Genomic DNA, 22857 nt, shown 5'->3' with positions numbered 1-22857 from the left:
ATTTATTTCCCTTTATCCTTTTATATCTCCGATATCTCACTAAGACACAATGGCGTTGAATCTCTAAAGATGACCTATCCAGCTCGGTCTTTAATTATACAATTATTCGACCACAATCGGGATCGTGATCTCCGTTAGAATGCCCTTAGAATTTTGATTTACTCCTTCTCCTATTCGCAGTTTGAATTACGAATCGGGTCTGGCACGATGCTGATACCGTGACTGTTTCGGAAGATATTTTTAAATCTCAAAACAAGAAATTCGAAATCCCTTTTCGATTTAATTGGATTCTTTAATTATGTTGAAAATCTTTTTCTAACAAATTAAACTAATTCAATGATTTTTATCAATTTCTTTCTATTGTTATATTGTCTCTTCAATCAAGGATTGTTCTGAGGAACGCCTTTACTACTCCTCCGTTGTTTTCTTTCGATTAAACTGAAGTGAATTGAAAGCGATGGAGAAAATGTCAGTACGTACCGTTACCGAGGAAACAGATCTGAAATTAATTGGACTGTGAGGATTTATGATGGCATTCGCATGAATTCCCTAGAATGTGAGATATAGTGACCCGTGGTTCGCACGAATATTCCGAATAATACATACATGTAAAGGCGTATACCATGTAAGCGGAATATCCTTGAATTCATAGAGACATGAGAGATCATTAGTATGCGAACAAGAAGATACATATTTCAACTATAATATTTGATTCCATCATAATATTGTAAGAGTATATTACAAATCCTATTTACATATATACATTTCTTTTATCTCTCTCTCTCTCTCTCTGTCTATCTCTCTCTTTATCCTTCTTCTTCTCTTTTTCTTTCTCTGAATATAATGAAGAGTATTAGGATAATTTTATATCTTAATGCGTTCGATCGATCAGTACAATTCTATAGAATCTTCGTAACAATAAAGAGATTCTTACGTGTTCGTTCTCTGATGAATTTCCACCGACGGAACCGAACGACATCCGACGAAGTAAGAGCGATGTGGAGAGTAAAATAGATAGATAGAGAAAGAGAGAGAGAGAGAGAGAGAGAGAGAGAGAGAGAGACAGAGGGAGAGAGAGAGAGAGGACTTCGCGAATGCGTCTTTAGATAGCGTATCTATCGATCGCGTTTCAGGAGAGCATGGCAGAGTAAGCGACCCAGACCGCAAGCTTCAGAGGCTGGGGGTTGCTTGTAGCGAGCTGATGTGAATCTAATCGCGTGATTCTCACCTGATGAAGCTCCTGTGAGAGAGAGAGAGAGAGAGAGGGAGAGAAAGAGGGAGAAAAAGAACATACAACTTATGCGTAATTTTTATGTCAGACAAACTCAAAGTATCATTTAACGTTATCTCATGACTTGTCTTGCGATGGAAATGCATAATTGTTGACAGTAGAGATATCGAAAGAAAGTTCGAGTTCGTAGAAACTTTGATATTTTTCAAGGTCGTTCACTGTATCGACTAAGAGCAACACGTGAATATTTCTTCTTCCGAGGAGAGGAAATCGTCCAGTAGGACGAATTTCAATCGACCGGAATTCCTTGTTTCTTTTGCTTTTTCATTCCTTTTTTCAGATGTCTTTTTTCATTCTCTGCATCTGTCTCTTTTCTTTTTCCTTTTTTTATCGTCGTCATCGCTGTCGTTGTTCTTGTTGTTGTTGATTATTCTCGAAGAAGAGAAGGTTTTTTTCGATGTTAAATGTTCACTCATGTAGATATATTGAGTATCTGATCGTTGCATTTACTACTTCCAAGTGGATTCTCATGAGATAGCATCACCATTTCGTCCTTGGTTAGAGAAGGGAATATATCTGTTAAGAGTACTTTCGAGATGCACATCGTTAACGACGAGTTAAGGGAGATATTTGAGTTCGACAAATAGTGATAACGATCATTTGGATACAAAAAAACTTGATAAATCTTATAAAATAATAAGAATCAATATATTTACACGATCAATCGATTTCTCGATTAAAATCAACTGCGAGAGGAGTGTAATTTTTTTTTTCATTTTAATTCGTTAAATTTCCTTCTTTTCAAATCATCCTTTCTCTCTCTCTCTCTCTCTCTGTTTTTTCGTAACTAGAGTAATTTTAAATTCATGAAGTATCAATCGACGGGATAGATCCGAAATATTGTGATATTTCTCATCGATGAAATCCAATATTTGTTTGATAAGAAAAAAAAAAGAGAGCAAAAGAGAAAGAGAGAGAGAGAGAGAGAGAGAAAGAGAAAGAAAAAGAGAGAAAGAGAGAAAGCGATGAGGGAGGTGGGGTCGATCGGGTGAGAAAAAGAGGGAAAGAGGAAAAACACGTATATAGGTCATTCTACACGAGTATACTACGTGCCGTGAAAACGATAGACAAATATACGACGTTCGACATTTTCCGAGAATTTTATTTGCAATATCCTTCGTAACCATCGTATCCTTCGTGCTTTAAAATACGAAACAGTTGTCCATTTTGGTAGCATCGTAAGGTCTCCTTTTACAGGACATTTCCTGCTTTGCGAGCGAACTAACCACACCTAACTACTACAAAGACCCATCGTGAAAGTCCATTATCCTGAATCGAATCAAATAAGACTATTTTATCGCGTCAAGCGAATAAAATAAAACGAGTGATTAAGGAAAATTGATAGTACCCGGAGTTGTTTCGAGATGGGATCGATTTTCATAAGATAAAAGATACGATTCGGTTAAAGATCATCATTGAGGTACGAAATAACGATACTGAAAATTCTCATCGTTATTGTATTTAGTTACTATCGTGTTAGGCACGATTTATCGCTAGAAAAATCTTAAAGATATTATAATCGAGCGTTCGTAGAAAAAATGCTAATTTATTGATCGAACTATTACAATCGAAAATTAATTATAAAAATATCGTCGATCATTTGTCTTAGGCGAAATTGAAGATCGAATAGTATTTCACGTGGCAATATTTTACAGTTAGCTAAGTCGTTCCTTATAATTAAATAATACGGATTCAATATTCCTTATGCTCTTACGTTCGTTCGTACTATTTTTGGCAATTACTCGACTCGTAAAATTTATACCGACAACAATTTCAGTCAGTCAGATATTAAAGTACGAGCATTTATAATCGTTTGTTATCGACGTTTCCGTTTTGTTATAATAACGTAAATCTGAGAGAAGCTCTTTGATCATTATAATTTTCTATTTCAAAGTGTATACAATTTTCTTTCTTTTCATTTTTTTTTCTTCCGGATAAAATAAGCTTCCTGTACGATTAGGAAAGTGAGTTATATATAAATAGGTCAAGTTTATATATAGCCTCGCAAGACCTTTTCTGAAATCATAGATCAAGTCGATATAACGTATTTGAAAAGCTCATGAACAGTTAGATGAAACGTTAACCGAACGTCGAGTCAAAATTCATTGGAACGTTAAGTCGATCATCATCGACAAAAGAAAATGAACGATTTAATTATGTTATTACATATCATTCGAAAGACATTTTTTCTATTTTCATTAATATATATATATATATATATATATATATATATATATATATATATTATTATAATATGCCCATTTCTCAATCGATTTATAATCCGATTTAAATTAATGTTGTAAAAAATTAATAAGTAATTATCCTTAAAATTATCTATCAACCAAAATCTAGTTGAAAAAGCTCTTCCCTTTTTAAACGTCTCCTCGTTTATTTATTTTTCCGAGCATTCAATCCGCTTTTTTTCGATTTACTACAATTTCCTTCGATTACGACCGCGAGGCCGATTATAACGAAGGTTCTCTTTAAAATAAAAATAAAAAGAAGAGGTAGTACTAGAAGGAAGAAATAAAAAAATAAAAAAGAGAGAAAGAGAGAAGGAGCAAAGGAAAGAAGAAAAATTTTATTCCAGCTGACGAATCCGAGTTAACGATTAACGTAGAAATTGAACTAAGTATAATTCTTGTCGTCCTCGTCAACGTCGTCGTCGACGTTTCTCTCTCTCTCTCTCTCTCTCTCTCTCTCTCTCTCTCTCTCTCTCTTCCTTTCCTAACAGGACGATTATCCTGGTCGTTAACGTGCTCGTGCTATGAATTAAATCCGACACATTGCCGTACCGATTAACGTCGATATCAAACGTTGACGATCGCTTTTATACGAGATCAGACTTTGCGATTAATGTCTACCCACGTTCTCAATTTTATATTTCAATTGTTGATATACATATATAGGTAATTACATGATGTAGGTAAAAATATTCTTACGTAGGCGTTAATAAAAGTATTTTTCTTCTATTTCTTCCTATTCCTTTCTTTATTTTTGCGAAATAATTAATTCGAAATATTCTGCTAAAAGAAATCAAAATATTAAAGATGAATGGGTCTCATCGAAGCGAATTTATGCGTTTTTAATAATTCCAATCAAGGATATCGATCGCGATAGGAAAAAAATCTATGTTTCTCGATCGTACATATTCCAATTAGTACTCTTAATAGGCGGTTTGTTGTTTTGATAAAAGGAAAATAGATAGATAGATAGATAGATAGATAGATAGATAGATAGATAGATAGATAGATACATATATAGATAGATAGAGAGAAAGAGGGAGAGAGAGAGAGATGTAGAAAGAAATGAAATAAAATACGTACAAGAGATTGAAAGTTCATAGAAAAGAACGAATACGGAGATCGGTCGATTGGTTGATATGTTACGGGTTGTAAATCATGATCCAGCATGAGTGTTCGTTTGTGATTTCCGTTTTGAAATACGTTTTGGAATACTGAAATGGAATTAGCGTATAGATTCGAAGTGAAGTTCGAACACGAAATTAATGCCAATTGTCAAATGGATTGGATGTTTCTCTTGACGCTTTCGGTATTTTCGGATAAAGCGTGGGAGCTAGAGGAAAGAGTAACAGAAAGAGAAAGAGAAAGAGAAAGAGAGAGAGAGAGGGAGAGAGAAAGAGAGAGAAAGATAATGTCCCGAACGTCTCCTAATTGATAGTCTCTCCACTTAGCTGGAAAGTTCATTATTAGGAAGAGCTTTTCAAGTATAATAGCTCGAACCAGTCATCGACGTCGTTTCGCTAACAGCTACCTGCTGATAAGATCCTTGAACGCAGGCTAGCTAATGGGATCGTTTAGAGACGTTCTAGCGCTAACACAGATTCGATTAAAAGTCGTTCTTACCGAAATATCCGCTCGATTTGCTCTGAAAAGGAAATGCTTCCCCTTTATCGAACCCCTTCCCTCCATCCTCCTCTCCGCTGTAACTTATTCTTTTTTTGGATCACGTAAGAGAGATATCTCGACGAACGATCTTATTTTTCTTCCTTATTTCATCCGTTTTCCTTTTCGTTTTCTTTTTCTTTTCTCAATACGGACGAATACTTTTTATCGTTTAAAGGTACGAGTACCTAATCGATATGCAATGTTACGATAATGCGTTCTAGATTATGTCTATGCATACGTATGTATAATATTTATGTACGTATATATGTATATATATTTTTTTTATAGACGACAATGTATTTAATATCGATAAGAAATAGAAAAAGATAAGACGTTTCTCTATCTTTTTTTTTTCTCTTTTTCTTTCTCTCCAATGGAAAAGAAGAAAAAAAAAAAAAAGAACAATGTGCGACAGTTATATTACAGTTCTAGTATCTCTACCCATAGGGAGTAATTTCTATTGTTAAATGAAAATCTATGTGGATTGAAAAGGTTGCATGGCGACCCACTTGCATATTATTATCAGTTTTCGCATAGGCCGAAGAACAAAGAATGCGAGCTATTCTTTTATAAGGTCGTAAAGTGTAGGACGATCTTTTTTCTTTCGTTTTTTCTTTTCTAGAATTTTGCAGAATTATCTCTTTCTTTTTTTCTTTCTTTTTTCTTTTACTTTTTTTTTTTAATCGAACGAATTAAGAAAGTCCTAAAACGCCAAAAGTGTCCTTTTTACTTCGACGAATTATTAATGTTAACGATCAAACTTATCGTTTGATCGTGTCTTAATCGTGTAATCAAGAAAATCTAAAAAGTTCTTTTTCCCTTTTCCTTTTTTTTTTTTTTTTAAAGTTTGACCTTTCGTATACATATAATTTATAAACTCTCTCGCGATATAGCACATAGAATCATATTTCTCTTCCTTTTACGAAACTTACATTTGACGTTTACAGGAAACAATATTTCAATAATAAAATATTCGCTCTTAAATAAAAAATAACAGGATAACTCAATGAATTATTTAGTTATGGATGACAATGGCAGGAGTTATCGCTTGTAAAAGGTCATACAGTAAATATTATAACTTCGATTTAAAATACGTAACATTATTCGATAACATGATTAAACTCATTCGGGACTGTTTAATATGTTCTATAATTTTATTGTTATATTTACTATCACGTTCCCATAGATGCGATATCGTACGATACGTATATGACCTATGTGCCTCCATGAAAATTCAATTATCGATTGTATTTTAGCATAATGCAACTTCGATATATATGTATATACATATTTTTCGAATAACTACCATACGATGTGGAATTGTTTCTTCGATAATGGCATCATTACTGTAATATGTAGATAACGTTCCTTCTTTATAATTTACAAACGTCGTTCTATAAAATCATCGTAAAAAAAAATAATCGTTACTTGTTAGTTAGTCGTTCGTACAAGAAAGTTATCTACTTGTTCGAACATTTCTTCACCTTGAAATATTTTAAAATTTTTCTTATCTATGGTATCATCGAGGGTGAATATATGTACGTACATACTTTCAGACATAAAAAATTTCAAGAGAATTCAAGAACAGGATACTCGCGGAAAAGTCGTTTATCAGAACCTCTACAAGGAAAATGCCATGATAGGGGTTAGGGGAGCTATAAAATTTTCTTGATTCGTTTGATTGTCAGATAGTCGATGAAAAAAAAAAAAGGAAAAAAGAGAGAAAGAGAAAAGTGAGACAGAGATAAAGAGAAAGAAAGAAAGAGAGTAAAATAGAAAGAGAGGGGATGAAAAAGCCTGAGGGATCTCGATAGAAATAAAGGGGAAATCGGTGGAAGAATGGGATATATCGAGAACGTCGGGCCTTAAATGCGAGATAACTGCGTCGTGCTGGAAATCGATTCGCCCTCAGAATCGTAGGGCATTTCACGGTAGGATGGTTTCCGCTAGTACGGTACCACACTGATTTCTCCTAAAATGGCTATAGCAAGGGCACGGTACCGCGAAAAATCGAATTACGATCTTATCTCTTTCTTTGCGCCGTATATAAAACGCAATAAAGTGAGCATGAACGGTGGAAAAATGTAGGTACGTACATTTTTCGTGCTTGAGTGAAATAATACTGACGCGAAAAAATGCCTGTTATTTTCCTCTTAGAAATGTCATTGTAAATAAATTCCAATTAAAATACTTCATTTGACGTTAAATACCTAATATATATATATATATATATATATATATATATATATATCATGATATATTTATATTTAAGTGTTTAATAATAATAATAATAATAATAATAATAATAATAATAATAATAGTAATAATAGTAATAATAGTAATAATGAAATATAATGAATAGGCTTATAACACTATCTGTTATCGTTAAACCATTTCAAACACGATACCTATTCGTAGCTATAAATCATGAATATGCAAGAGTAAGTGTATTGATTGATCGATAAACAAATTCGATTGTTAACGTGTATATGCAAATATACGATAATTTATTAAGATTTATATTCGATATAATATATTAATATATCTATCGTGTTGTAATAATAAAGATACCGATGGTAGTGTTTGTAGGTTGAAAAAAAGGAAAAATGGAGAAAAACAAGAAAGAAGAAAAGGAGAAAGAAAATAATGAAAATTACATTAGATATCTATGCAAATTGAAAATTCATGAATACGAATTCGATGAAAAACGTTTACGAGGATATTTGGCGAGGATATTGCTACTTCGTTTGCGTATAATTCTATTCGTTCAATCGTTTGTTGTTTCGTGTCACAAACAAGCGTATGAATTCATTGAACGTATTGCACGCAAGTTTGGTGTCGATATTTCAATTTTCGATTTCATTTGGAAACGTCGAATCCCTTTACGCCTTTCGACCTTTATGAAATATTGAAGTGGCAAATAGTAACACGTTAACCGAACCCTCCAACGTTAGAGGAAGGTTGTTTCGTTAGTTTTGATATGTTTAAATTAAAGGGTAGTAAAAGTAAGATTTGACCAAAACGCATTTGCGTTAGTTTTATAATTTTGTTAAATGTTTTCAAAGTAACAAGTTAGAAGAAGTAAAGTTTACCCAGTAAAATGTGTATATATATATATATATATATATATATATATATATATATATATAAGGAGGGAAGAAAGTTAAACTTTGAAATTAAAGAGGAAAACATTTAATTGGAAGGTTACGTATAAGATATTCCCCTAAGGCGAGAAACGATTAATTTTATGCGATATGGAAACTTAATGGTGGTATCTACGCACAGTATTAATCTGATAATATCGTTTCTTTCAATCTTCTTACTGACAATCTGAAAATTATGTCATTTATATTATTCCTAATAACGATTTCAAAACTCGATCGTTTCTCGAACATTTTCTGAATAACGTAATTAATTATGACGCACATATCTCTGTTATTAACAAAGACTAATAAACCTCAGGGGAATAGTTACGTGTAGGTATACTACTTCGTGCACGCGTTTTCGAGCACGCTTCTGGCAATTCACGTCCGATAACGTTCATATAACCGTACAATGAGAGAGGAATAGAGAAAGAGATGAAGAGATAGAAAGAGAGAGAGAGAGAGAGAGAGAGAAGCGACTATTATCCATGAAAAAGGGTGGTTACATGCAGCGTCTATTGTAAATAAAAGTAGGAAAGGATGAAATTAAAATCTAAAATTACGTAAACTTGAGTGAACAAATGAATGAATGAATGAACGAACGAACGAACGAACGAACGAACGAACGAACGAACGAACGAAATCCTGGATAACATTGTAGCGACATATATGAACGTCCAAAAATAATACCATGCAGGTATTTCCGCGTTATTGTATTTGCACGTAGATCCGTGAATTTTTTCAAATGAAAAAATTTGACGGACGTTATCGAATGAACGAAAAACAAAATAAAAGAGAATAAAATATATATGTATATATATATATATATATATAAAAGATAAAAAAAAAAGGAACGAGAAGAAAATAAACAAACAAAAGAAAAAAAGGAACAGGAAAAAAATAAAGAAAGGAATAAAGAAAGAAAGAAAGAAAGAAAGAAAAAAAGAAAGCTAAAAAAAAAAAAACAGAGTTATTGCCTATAAAACTCGTCGTCGATTAAAAAAGTTTCGACGCTCGATTGAAACGTTAAAAAGCTTATCGAACATTAGTGAAATATTCTTTCGGATTACTTTTCTTCCTTCTCTTTATTTTTCTTCGAAGGACTTTCCTTTACTCATTCGGAACACGATTGTAAGCACTTATTCGGTAAGTTTAATTTTAAAATCCGATTGTTCGAGTCAGTCGCTTTAATCGCTCTAGGCAAAGATCAAGTTTGAAGCGAAACGGTGCAGAGATTGACGAGACACGATGGAACGAAAATGTGCTTCTTTTTTCGTTTTTTGTTTCTCTTTTTTTTTTCTTTCTTTCTCTCTCTCTCTCTCTCTCTCTCTCTCTCTCTCCCTTTTTTTATCTTTTCCCTCGAACGAGAAAATTACTATCTACCCAAAAGATTTTCCGTTTTTATGCCCTCCCTTTCTTTCTTTCCCCCTTGACTCCTTCTATCATCCGACACTTCCCCCTCAGGAGTTAATAAATTCTGCAAGAAGGCATCTTTAGGAATCTTTCGTTTTTACCTAAGGCGTAGTAAATAAGATGCGAGCATGTTCCAACGGAACGTACATTTTAACGGAAATTTATTCGACGTGAAAGTAAAGTTCGCCGAACGGTAAATTTTTCTTTCTCTCTTTCTTTTTTTTCCATTCTTCTTTTTCCTTTCTTTGCATTGGAAAAACCACCCACGGAAGAATATATTCGTCGGCACGAATTACTATAGAAAAGGAGATTCTAATTATATCGCGAGTTCGTGTCTCTCGGTGCGGATTATTCGAGCGGCAAGGATTTACGCGCATAGATCGTAAAACGAAGATATCAGAACATTTACGTCTCGCGGATTGAAATCAACGATCACGTTCGATGATCGAACGGTATCCTGATGGTGATAATGAAAAAGCAAAGGATAGAGATAGAAATTGAAGAGAGAAAGAGAGAGAGAGAGAGAGAAGAATGGAGATCGGATAGAATAGGGTTGGGACTACAATTTCCAGAGAGAACAAACGTTTCGTCATTCAGATTGATTTTAACAGAACGATAGAGCCAACCGAGTGTGGAAACCAAAAGTTAATTACGTATCTGTCGTTACCTATATCTTACATTTTAACTCGCTCGACCGTTCTCCGTTGAATATGTTTCTTTTTCGTTTGTAGTTATCGATCTATTTCTTTCTTTTTTTCTTTCTTTTTTTCTTTTTCATCGGTCTAACGATTTTTTAAATATTTCAAAAGAAAATGTAAGAAAAAAGAACAAAGGAAACAAAAGGGAAAAACATTAAAAATTTTCAAAGTGAATGTTAGAAAGAGAAAAGATAAAAAGAATAAAAATAAAATGTAGACTTCTCAACTAGATTTTATGTTCCTTAATATGCCCACCTTTGTGTTCATTCTTAGCGCAGAAAATTATCGGAAGTTTGCTCGTTACTTTGTTTCAAGATAAACGAAGAAAATGAAGACAAAGAAGAAGAACAAGAAGAACAAGAACAAGAACAAGAACAAGAACAAGAACAAGAACAAGAACAAGAAGGAAAGACTGAGGAACAATTCGGATTAGCAGTATCGTTAAAGACCGAGAAAAATGAAGAAAAACGTAAAAGTTTGACTTTGAATATTTCATGTTTACGCTCGAACGAAAGTTTTATGGGTAGCTGAGTATGAAAATTAAATCTTCAAAAAATTGCTATTGTCGATCGTATAGATAGACTGTTAATCAAATCATAGCCAATGAAAAATCAAATCGAAGATGGCGAAGCTTCGATAAGTTAAATTTAATAATTTTCGTTTTTAATAAAAACGAAAGGGGAAGTCCATTTTTCGATCATCAACTTATACATGAGTAGGTTAATTCCCTTTTTATGATATCTAATGATTATAATAATATCTATCGATGATAATAAATAATCAAGTGCCAAAAAGGAAGTTCATTTATAACGATTATTTCTCGTCCCTTAGGTCACATCCAGTCGGATTATTTTTTATTAGCTCAAAAAAAGAAACCTGGTAATTTTCAACTCGGTTTTAATGTTGGCAAGACAGGAAGGCCAAGAAGATTAAGTTCAAAGATTGGACGATGACTCTTCCCTTCTTCATCGCTCGACCTTGGCCTAAGTTTCGTCCTCACGAATCCCTTCGTCGAATTTCGAAACTCCTTGTTAACTACGAGAGAAACATTATCCTCTTTATTGTGCGAGTAAGATCAGGTGTGCTATGCCTTGGAAACAATTTTACCTCGTTTCCTTCTTCTTCTACTTTTCCTTCTCTTTTTTTTTTCCTTTCCAAGCTTCTTCTTCTTCTTCTTCTTTTTCTATGGCTACCATGAACGAGCTATTTTAGTTCTTGACATTATAGTATCATATAGAAGATCATTGCCATTACTTTATTGGCCAACGTCTCTCGTTTATAAAACTTTTTTTAAAATCCACTTAGCCTTCGATATAGACTTCGAGTCGATTCTCAAATGAAGAGATCGTTATTCTTATCTTCTCTAGAAAGTACTCGAGAACCCTAGTAAGAAATGGAAATTACCCTAGAAATCGCTCGGAGGTGCGATTTTCTTTGCTTTTTTATCTTCTCTCGATTATCGAAATGGCCAATATTTTTTTTCCTCTCTTTCTTTTTAATACTGAACATCGTTGGAATGATGAGAATGAAAGTTTTTGTTGATTTGTTTACTTTTTGTGTATATATGTGTGTCTGGCTTTTCTCTCCTACTCCCCCATAATAATACCGAGAATGCGATTTAACGCTCTATTAGCCACGAACATAATTAGTATTATTCTCATATTTCCACGAGATGATTTTCTCGAGGTATTGCAATATCGATGATCGATATTTTCGTATTTCCACGTTTCATACGGTCATCGAGATTTTATATAAAAATCTTCTCTTCAATTTTTCGCGAAGCACGTAATTGTTTTTTTTTTGTTTTATATTCCATAACATCGACTCCAATTCGCGAACGTTTGTGGCATCACGTATTCGAGTGAAGCTTTCTCCGATCGATCGTCTCGACCAAAAAAAAAAAAAAAAAAAAAAAAAATAGAAAAAAGAAAAAAAAAGATTAAAAAGACTTTCTCTAGGGATAAGTTTCGACAATGTTCGAGAATAATCGCACATTAAATTATTTCTTTTGTCATCACGTACTTTCTAATAATTATCGTCGACGAGAGGAGGATGTAGAATAAAAGAACTCCTCATAGAAGAAATTATAACTTTACTATAATATGATTATCGATATTTAATTCTCGTCACGATCGTTTCCCTAACACTCGCTTGAACTTAATCAGATTTCTCTTACTTGTTAATTAACAACTTTTTCAATATCGTTCGCGAGTTCTATCGAGACAATGGCAAGTTAAGAAGATCGAAATATTTTTCTCGGATATCGAAATAAATTATTCCGATTAAATATTACAAAACAACCCTTCGAATTATTTATTAATAAAGTGCTAGTGATCAAAAATTGTCTCTCTGTCATACGAAAGTAAAGTTCAAAAGTAAAGTTCATCTCGAAAGGAATATATGTGTTTTTATGTATCTCTCAAATTTCTCAAAACTTCTCGTGACATTTGAAATGTTATTGTTCGGTAAAATGTTTTGAAACAATTTTCGTGATCTTAGTCTTAAGCAGATTCGATAAAATTTTCACGTTTAAAATGTGAAACACATTGTCGATTCAATTTCTTTTTCATTCGTTCCTGAATTCTAACAAAAGGAGGAAGAACGTGGTCGGTTAAAGGATATTTTCGAAAGTACGAAACTATTTCTCGAATTTCATATTTTTCTAACAACCGTAAAGTACTTTCTTACGGTCTTCAAACTTATGTCTTTTATCTTTTCGTTTTAGCGATAAACCAAGTCACTAAAGTGAAAGGTGAATAGAGAAAGAGAAAGAGAATAAGATGTCATCAGGAAATAAGTTCATGTTCATAATTCTGTTCACATACGTATGTAGGATATATATATATGTATATATATATATATACACACACACACACACACACACACACAACATGAATCGTTGAAATTCTTCTGTAAAAGGATGCACTTATTTTTGTCTCTGTCTCTTTATATCTCTCTCTTTGTTAAACTTTAATGTCAAATGCATTTACTTCCTTACCTGAGAATGTACTTAGCGAAAAATCGTTTAACATCGTTTCTTACTTCCCTTAGGTCATATAACTTACACCTATATATATTTCATGTACGAATTTACGATCTTACGAAATAAAAGAATCCGCTTAAAACCATTTCTGATTTTGAAAGTTACGTACGTTGTAAGAACGTCGTTTTTATTTTTGATTGGAAGAAGAAAGAAAGAGAGATAGATAAATTGATAGAGAGAGATAGAAAAAGAGAGAGAAAAAGAGAAAGAAACATTTGTTATATTAACAAGAAAGTTAGGAAAGGCTTAGAAAAGAAAATGGGAAAGGACGATTTCGATGAAAATCAAAGTTGATAGAAATTTTATATTGAATTTTCTCGAAAAGAAGATGGCCATGTCCGATCGCCTTAAAGTTGTTTCACTGAACGTGCACGACATCGGCTATTGTATGATCAATACTGTACTGCTCCACTATGAATAGGTCGCGACAGTCGCTTCGCGTCTTATTATTTCATGAGAATGAACAATAAAATGTTAAAAGTATTTTTCATACATTATTTCTCAGATCGTAACTTCTCGCTAACTAGTTTTCGTAACGTTTTGTTCTGTTTCTCTCTCTTTCTCTCTCTTTCTCTTTCTCTTTCTCTTTCTCTTTCTCTCTTGCTTTCTTTCTTTCTCTTTCTCTCTTTCTCCCTTTCTTTTATGACTTGCGTTCATGTCCATGAAAAAAAATTCACAACTTCGAAATGGATATTACCACAGGCAAGAAAGCTTAATGACAAAATCATTTTACTTCATAAAAAGTTTTGACGATTATCCCGTGTCTCAGTAAAATAATCACATTGTTTCTGGTATTACGAAAAAGTGCTTTTAGATCTACCGATTATTTTTATTCCGAAAAAAAAAAAAAAAAATACTTTCCCAAGGAAGAAAATCGGGAAAAAAGGGGGAAGAGAATAGTATTTAAAAGGATTTTCCATCGCGATTATCACACGATATATATTCTCATGTTGACATCGAATCGTAAAAGTAAATATATTCGCGTGGAACGGAATGTTCATCGTTCGATGTAAAATTCTCGACGATAAATCCTAATGAAATATCTGAGCCGTATCCCTCGCACGGATTTTAAGCTTGATTTGTGAACTATCAGTAACAGAAATTTATTCGTATTAAGTATCATTTCTACGCGATTCTTAAAAAGAGGAGGGTACTGAAATTTTTCGAATTCTCACTGTTCAAAAAGTTCCAGAATAAAAATGCAATGGAATTTCTTTGGAGAAATTTTTCTTCTGCAAGTATTTGGAACGATTCGCTATATACGTACAATACATACATATATACTTATATATATATATGTGTGTGTGTGTGTGTGGTTGGGTGTGGGTGTATGTATATTGAAATTATATTTCTTAAATTAATTTAACGTGGCCTTTCTCGAAAGAAAAATTTTATAGTATATTTGTTTCCAATAAAATTTACTTTCTTTCTGTTATCAGTCTGAAAGTTTAAAAAGCTCGGGAGAATAGCATACTAAGTGAATGTAAGATAACAAAAAAAAAAAGGAGAGAAAAAATAATAATAAAAGAGAAAAAAAATATTGTCAAAGAGTGAATCGTTGCTTTCGTCGATAAAAAATTAACAAGATCCTTTTCAAGTGTTTATTTTCTCTCTCTGTCTCTCTCCTCTTCTCTTTTTTTCTCATCGTAAGTCATTATCTCGGGGTGTTTACGCATCTCACCTTTATCGGTATTCACGGAAAGCGGTCGACACTGTAAAAATAGTATCACCGTCACTTTCTTTAGGAATAAAAAAAAAAAAAAAAAATTCATCACGTTTTTCGCAAGCTCCTTTATCCAATTAACAAATAGTTCTTGCCGTGTTAAAGTATCATACAACGAAGAGAGTTTTATGTCGTGGATCAATGACGAGCAATTAGCTTAGGGAAGTCTTGCTCGAATAAAAAGGGGAAACTTGAAGAATTGGTTTACGACGAACGTGCGAAGAAGTTTTGAAATCAAACAGCCATCGAAAGTTCTTCGAGGATTTATCGATCGTTCCTTTCTAGACAATGTCTATGCGATTGTGTCTATACATACATATATATATATATATATATATATATATATATATATATATAAGTAAAATATCTATTTTCTGATATGTACATATATTTTATATGTAACTATATATATATATATATATATATTGGTTTTTCCGTGTACATGCTCACTATATATGCGCAACGATGCGTAAATATTTTTTCCATCGCTTTTAATTAAATTCTGCGAATTCCTAGCACTGCTCTTGCCTTTCTTTGAGAAACATAGAAACGAGAGAGTTCAAATTTCCCTTTGACCATCTTGTATTATTATTATTATTGTTATTATTTTCTTGTTTTTTTAATTATTTATTTATTACGCAAGCAAACAAATACGCTTGATAAATACAAATTTGCTAGTCTATCAATTACTCCATTTTATATCGACATCTCGTTATCATTATTATTAAGGGATAATACTTATTGCTTCGAACGTAATATATAATCCTTTCGATTCGTATCTATTTGTATCTCATTCGAATCTAATTTCATAATCGAATTAGATGTGTAATAAACGATAATTATAGTATTTCGACTATGTTCGCGTTTATTTTAATAAGGTTCTTTTAGAAAAATATTATTAACTCGTGCGAACGTTCTCGTTCGTGACATTATTGACTTATCATTTAGTTTCCATTTCAAAAAATCTTACGAAGATACGGATACAGGTAATTCGTTACGGAAGTAAATAGACATTGGCACTGACGCTGACGACATCAAATTTGCGTTAAAACTATTTGAAAATAAGTAAACCTTTGCACGATCCCAACTTCGCCTCAGTCTGTACACTCTCCTTAACGAAAAGCTCAAATATCAACCTTAAAAAATTTCCTTACGATTTATCTTCCATTTTTAATAAAATCTGATCCAATAAGTCCAATTCAAATATTTGCCAATAGTTTAACAAAAATTTATAAAATTGCTATGGAGTAACGTTTTGATATTATTTCTCATAGATTTAATTATTGGTGTATTCTCTATATTTCACTATATTCACGATCGATTTCTAACTATAAAATTTTAATAGTTACGGTCTGCAAATGTTGGATATATCTATGTACGTATGTATCATGGAAATTTGTAAATTTTAGAAAATATTCAATCGATTTCGTTCCTTTTTTTTTTGTTTTTCTGTAATAAAAAAATGTCCTTGTACCATTAATGCAACCTTCATTGCAATTGCAAATTTAAACCTCGACGATGACTACGCTTTTTCTTCGTTTCTTTACGTTTCTTACGTTTAATGAATTCGCCGAAAGAAAAATGTCTCGATAAGTTTCTTCCTGGTTCGTAGATGAAAGGAAATGGTACATAGATACATACGTACATATATATAAGTACTATAAGCACAGAGCGTAGGTTTTGCCATTTACCGAATGACGAAAGTTCTCGCTTCCATGCTTTTGCTCTCTCCCTCTCTCTCTCTTTCTCTGTCTGTCTGTCTCTTTCATATACTCTTTTTCCTCTCTCTTTCTCTCTCTCTCTCTCTCTCTCTCTCTCTCTCTCTCTCTATCTCTCTCTCTCTCGAAAGAACCAGAAGTCAGAGTCAAAGCTTAAACTTTATAAGTTCTAATCAAAGGTCTCCTGTTTTAATGAGCACAAACTGTCGTCTCACTTCGTTAGATTTTTCTTATCAATCGATCGTTTGCAGAATCTATTTTAACAAGTTTTGTTTACAACGTACGTAACAGAGATGATATTTTAAGCGAACGTTTCAGAATAATAATAAACATATATATATATATATATATATATATAAAAAAATAAAGAAAAAAGATGAAAGAGAGATGCATTTTTCTCTGAAGTATTATAATTTTCTCTAATGAATGCTGAAACGTCAATACGATCGTTATTCTTTCGTCTTTCTATAGATCTAACGAAGCAAAATATATAATAAGAGAAAATGAATGTACGTGTATGAATACGTACCGATTCTGAATCAAAAGTGACGTTGGTCGTCCTTTTCACTCGTCTATTTGTTTTCTTCAACTTTATCGAAAGATCGATTTAAATCGGTCGAAACGATCTAATCGAAGATCACGGAAACTCTCTGATAGGCGCGAAATCAATTTCCCTTTATACTTCTCTTTAAAGTAGAACCCTTAATGAAGTTTCTCTTCACTCTCTCGCAGTATTTTCGTTAAACCAAACATATGTATATATATATATATATATATATATATATATATATATGTACATACGCATATATACATATATGTATATATGATTATTAAAAAAATAAGAAGAAAAAGAAGAAACGTAGAAAGAAAGAAAAGCAAAGAAAAGAAAAGAAGAAAGCTCTTAATATAAAAATCTAATTCGCACGTCGAAAATTTTTCTCGTAGGCTCTTAGCTCACACTCAAACAGTTCGAGCATTTCGCGAGACAAAACAACTATCTATATTCTTGAAAGAAAATTGCATAATTACGGCCGTAATCAAATTCTATGAAATAATAATGATCGGTTAGTTTAATAGGATGCAGAGTGTTTTAAAGCTTTTCGGAGCTTTCACCGAGCTTTCGAAAATAGTTCTGACCGTCGCGACGGTCGGAGCGATACTGCGATGTTCGGTCGCGACCCGGTATCCCCTTCCAGGATCGACCAGCAGCCGATCGACCAATCCCCTTCGGAGCTTTCCGTCGCGTTGCCGAGCTTTCCTCTAGAACCGCGCGCGCTAACTCATAGCGACCGTGGATATGCAACTTTCTCGACGTGCAACGGGGGTTGTACTGTTGTTAGAACCTAACTCGTCGTCTCTCACGTGTTGCTTCACCGTAAACACCGACCGGTCGACCAGCTGTACTTAATCCGATGACGTAAATCTATCCTTTCAAACTCGACTTTTCAACAGCAATAAATGAAAAGAAGTCTTCTTCCATTTCTTCCTCTTTTTCTTTGATGCTTTTTCAATTTTCTATATTTTGCGGTTTCTCTCTCTCTCTCTCTCTCTCTCTCTCTCTCTCTCTCCCTTTCTTTACTTCTCTTCGTCTCTATCTTCCTCTTTCTCATTGTCTTTCTCCATCTACTTGTCAATCTCTTCTTGCCTCTTTTCCTATTTCAATATCCTATCTCGACGAGCTTCGACTAACGAGAATCGTTCACTTCCAAAGACGAAGCTCTTTATTCTTCACGGGAAACTAAGCTTCGAAATTTGATCGAAAATGAATCCTTAGTTTCTTTTTCTTTTTCTTCTTCTTCTTTTTTTTTCGTGTCGTTTACGAACACGTAACTCTTGTCGTTATTTAACATTACACTTTCATATTCCTTTTTTCTTTTTTGCTTTTCCTTCTTTTTTTTCTCTTTCACTTTCCTTTCCTTCTTTTTGTTCTGTGATACGTTTAAGTCTCTCGTGCAGTTAAATATTTTCTTAATACTTTATCACGAAAGAGCTCCCGAGGGTTTCGCTGTTCGATGATGTAAAATTGGATTTATATCTAAGCTCGTATAACGTTGTAATAAGAATGTAAATTTGTTTAAAGTCGTTGGATTAATACTCGTAGAGGACGATAGAAAAAGCGTTTTAAATGCTAATCAAAAAGGATATTTTATTCGTCCACATACGATGTATCGGTTTTCGGTTTTAATATATCTGGAAAAACGCGACTGAGCTTGGGATTCGCTAATGAACGGAAGGTATATAGATGTTTTGATTAAATTTTCGGCTGCTATCTACCGGAGCGAAGTAGAAAGATTAGTGAAAAGTAACTATGTATCCCATTTAATTTCTGCAATTTTAAACAAAATCAACATTTCCATATTCCCTGCAGTACTACGTCTTTCTTATCTATATATTCTGTAATTAAATACATAAATTAACAGTTTCATAAATATGCATTTTACAAAATATTTCATACGTAATATTTAACGTAGAATAATGATCACAGAGATACGTAATTATAAAATCATCGTATCGTCGTATCTTTGATCAAAGGAGATACTTCTTGATAGTTCTTGATAGCAAAAGGCATATCAAACGGTAATACTTTTTAATCGTAATCTTTGGCAGTCTTCCAAATCTCTATTTTAACTATCGATTCACGATTATCCTTTTTGGTGGTTTTTTCCTGGTGCGTCGTTCGTATTTAATTTATCAGAGCTCGTGGCTCACGTGTTGCTTCAACGTGAATGTCAATAAAATGAATACACATTGTTGGATGAAGAATCGCCCACGGAACTTAATGGCCGTTCTAAAAAAGAACTTGTTACTCTCTACTTCCTTCGTAAGTGTTTGTGTATATGTTAAAATGTATTACACCTATATGTATACAGATACACTAAGGTATTGGTATTTACATACGCGTAAGTGTAATTTCAAATCGACTTTCACAAGGAAATCCACTTTATCGTATTTCCAAACGCCCCCGCAAAAAAACATTTCCCTACGAGGAAAAATTACTATCGCGGTCGAGTTAAATAAACTATCTCTACTTTTTTTCTTCCCTTCTACCTACTTCCCCCTTTACCTCGTCTCTTCCGTTGCGGAGAACATCCTTCGTCATACTCCTTAACTCCTTGCGTTGGCATTAAAACGACCCACTTCATACTGTCGGAAATAGATATTCGATCCGCCATTTAATTCTCCTGTTACAATATACAATAAACCTGATATTCGAACATTAAATGTCGGACGACAAAAGCAAAGTATGTAGAACTGTATGTGCGTGTGAACGCGCGCGTGTGGCATGTTGTGTATTTATGAGCGTGCGTTCGTCTTTTTATTTTTATTATTACATTTTTTTTTTTTATCTTTATTTTCTTCTTATTTATTTTGTTCCGTTTGTTCACTTCTTTTCCTTTCATGATCGTGATGTCATTATAGAAAACAAGATCGCACGAAGAGGATTTAATGAGGAACGGATTAATTACACGAAAGTTGTAAGAGACTAAATCTTGTTGCCCCCCCTCCCCCCCTCCAACCCTTCTCTTTCCCCTTTCTCTATCTCTTTCTGTTTCTCTCTTTGTCAAACTCGAAATTAGCAGATGTAACATCCGGAAGTGTACCATGTTTTCGCGTACATCTTTTCAACTTCTGTTTGATTCTGGAAATTGCTACTTATTTATTCCTCTCTAATTTTCCTTGACTATTTCAATAGAAAACTTTATAGCTTTACCTGAAAATCGTTGTATGAATATCTCGTAGAATCGATTTGCATATACGAATATACGTTAGAATGCTTTAAAATCAGTTAGAGTTGATTTTCAAGATGAAACATGTCAAGATGGATAGACGCGAGAAGAATTGACTATCGAAATCTGGGACGTTGTAAATTTTTTATTAAGTGTAAGCAAATACTCGTAAATACTTGTGTCAAATAAAATTTCATTGGGAATAAAGTAAGAAGAATTTTTTGAATTCGTCGAACGTTCAAAGTGTTTAAATATTACTATCAAAGATAATATGATTTATCGTTCAGTTATATTGACAATCGATAAATTATTTGCTAATATAAAATATATATTTGCTGAGTAGAGAAAGAGAGAGAGAGAGAGAGAGAGAGAGAGAGAGAGAAAGAGAGGAAAGAAAGAGAAAGAAAGACGATAAATACATACTTTGAATTGTTGCGGTAATTTCAAAGGAGTAGGAGAGCTTCGTGAGAGAGAAAGCAGTTGTACCGCCGACTGCTTGAACGACTTGAAATCGATTTTCCTGCGGTTATTCACCTCTGCAAAACGTGCAGGTAACGTCTCACAAAAGCGGGAATGATCGATGAAAAGTTACAACTGATTCTTTTGTGCGACCGCTAGCTCTTTGATATCCTCGGCACAGTGAAGATTCAATGGTTCAGAGACCTAATTAAAAAAGACTATGTTAAAATAATAAATGATCCCTTATTTATTTCTTTAATAAATTAATAAAACACGTAATGTATATATACATATATATATATATATATATATATATATATATGTCATTTTACGAAAATAAAATATTATCTTGTCTAACAAAAAAAAAAAAAGAAGAGTTAAAAATTAATCTGTTCTAAATCATTTTCAATTTTAATGCAATAATTAAAAGGTATGTCAATGAAATTATTTATGAAATGTCATTGAAATATAGATATTTGAATAGATTAAATCATACGATATATAATAACTAGTATAATAGCATAGCCGATCATTTAAACGTCAATTAACCGAAGAACTGATTACTCGAAAGCTGGACAATCGAGATATCGATTTGCCAAAATACTCAACCAGACTAGAACATTCTGAAACGTAAAAATAGATATTGAAAACGATAATTTCTCTTTTCTTTCTTCTTTTTTAATTTTTACTATATAGAAGAAAGAACAAACGTTTCGAGGAATATATAGAAACATCAATGTTTTATGTATTTTTTTAATTCATTTGAAATATTATCATTTGAGATATTAGTCACATTATTTCGAATTATCGACCGCATCATTAATGATTCATGATACTGTAACTAAATATTGAATCCAACTTTGAGCAATAATATGAATAATAAAATAGAAATACACTCTATATAAATTCATGCAATTAATAGCTGTCAAACAAAAAAAAGAACAATAATAATGACAATAATCGTACAATTGTTATAATATTTATATGAAAATTTCGTCTATCGTGACCGATTTTGTCGAGAATTTATCGAGTGGCGGAACGTTAAGAGATTGATAATAGATGCATCTGGAGCAGAGAGATGCGCCCTAAATTTTGTGAACATGAAAACATACGCAAGTAACATCGAAACGGTCGAGCGAACGGATCCATTTAGGCCAGACAACAAACAACTCTTTATCGTTGTTCGATAGAACGTCGATAAATTTGTTTCCACGTGTTCACTTTATTTTTCCCTCATTAGATATTACATCCCTCAATGAAAAAAATCGATTTATTTCGATCGAACGCACACATTAAACAGAAATACCTCGGACCTTTTATTCGAATTAATCGAAAGATCAATCATTCGGAAATGATTACTCTATCAGATAAAAAAATTTTCTTTCTTTCTTCCATCAGAAAAATATATATCCTATATGTTTCCCTTCATTGTCTCAATTATAAATCAATTCGAATAAGCTTGAATTATCGACGCGAAAAGGAAGCTAAACAAATATAAAAAACAAATAAATAAATAGATAAATAATTAAGTAAAAAAAAAAAAAAGAAAGAAAGAAAGAAAGAAATAAAAGAAAGAAAGAGAAAATAAAAGAACGTTTTATTTAAAATTCCGTAATTAATTTCGTTCTCTGTTCGTACGACGGCTCGGTGGTTCTGACGTCAGCCGATGATGACGACGACGACGAGAACGACAACTACGACGAAAGGGACAGGGACCTTTTCGCAGGATTATC

General features: G+C 32.9%; 1 protein-coding gene across 1 annotated transcript in view; it reads right to left on the bottom strand.

Moving 5' to 3' along the window:
• The window catches only part of LOC122630823, a 28055-nt gene extending 10384 nt beyond the window's left edge, over positions 1–17671 (bottom strand). The window contains exon 1 of the mRNA XM_043815787.1: positions 17467–17671. The gene's annotated coding sequence lies outside the window, so the exon portion shown is untranslated. The remainder of the gene's footprint in view (positions 1–17466) is intronic.
• Between the last annotated feature and the right edge of the window lie 5186 nt (positions 17672–22857).

The sequence above is a fragment of the Vespula pensylvanica genome, chromosome 7, assembly GCF_014466175.1.
Source record: "Vespula pensylvanica isolate Volc-1 chromosome 7, ASM1446617v1, whole genome shotgun sequence".
NCBI lineage: Eukaryota > Metazoa > Arthropoda > Insecta > Hymenoptera > Vespidae > Vespula > Vespula pensylvanica.
The sequence above is the reverse complement of the archived record's forward strand: the minus strand, read 5'-3'. Positions and strand labels throughout refer to the sequence as shown.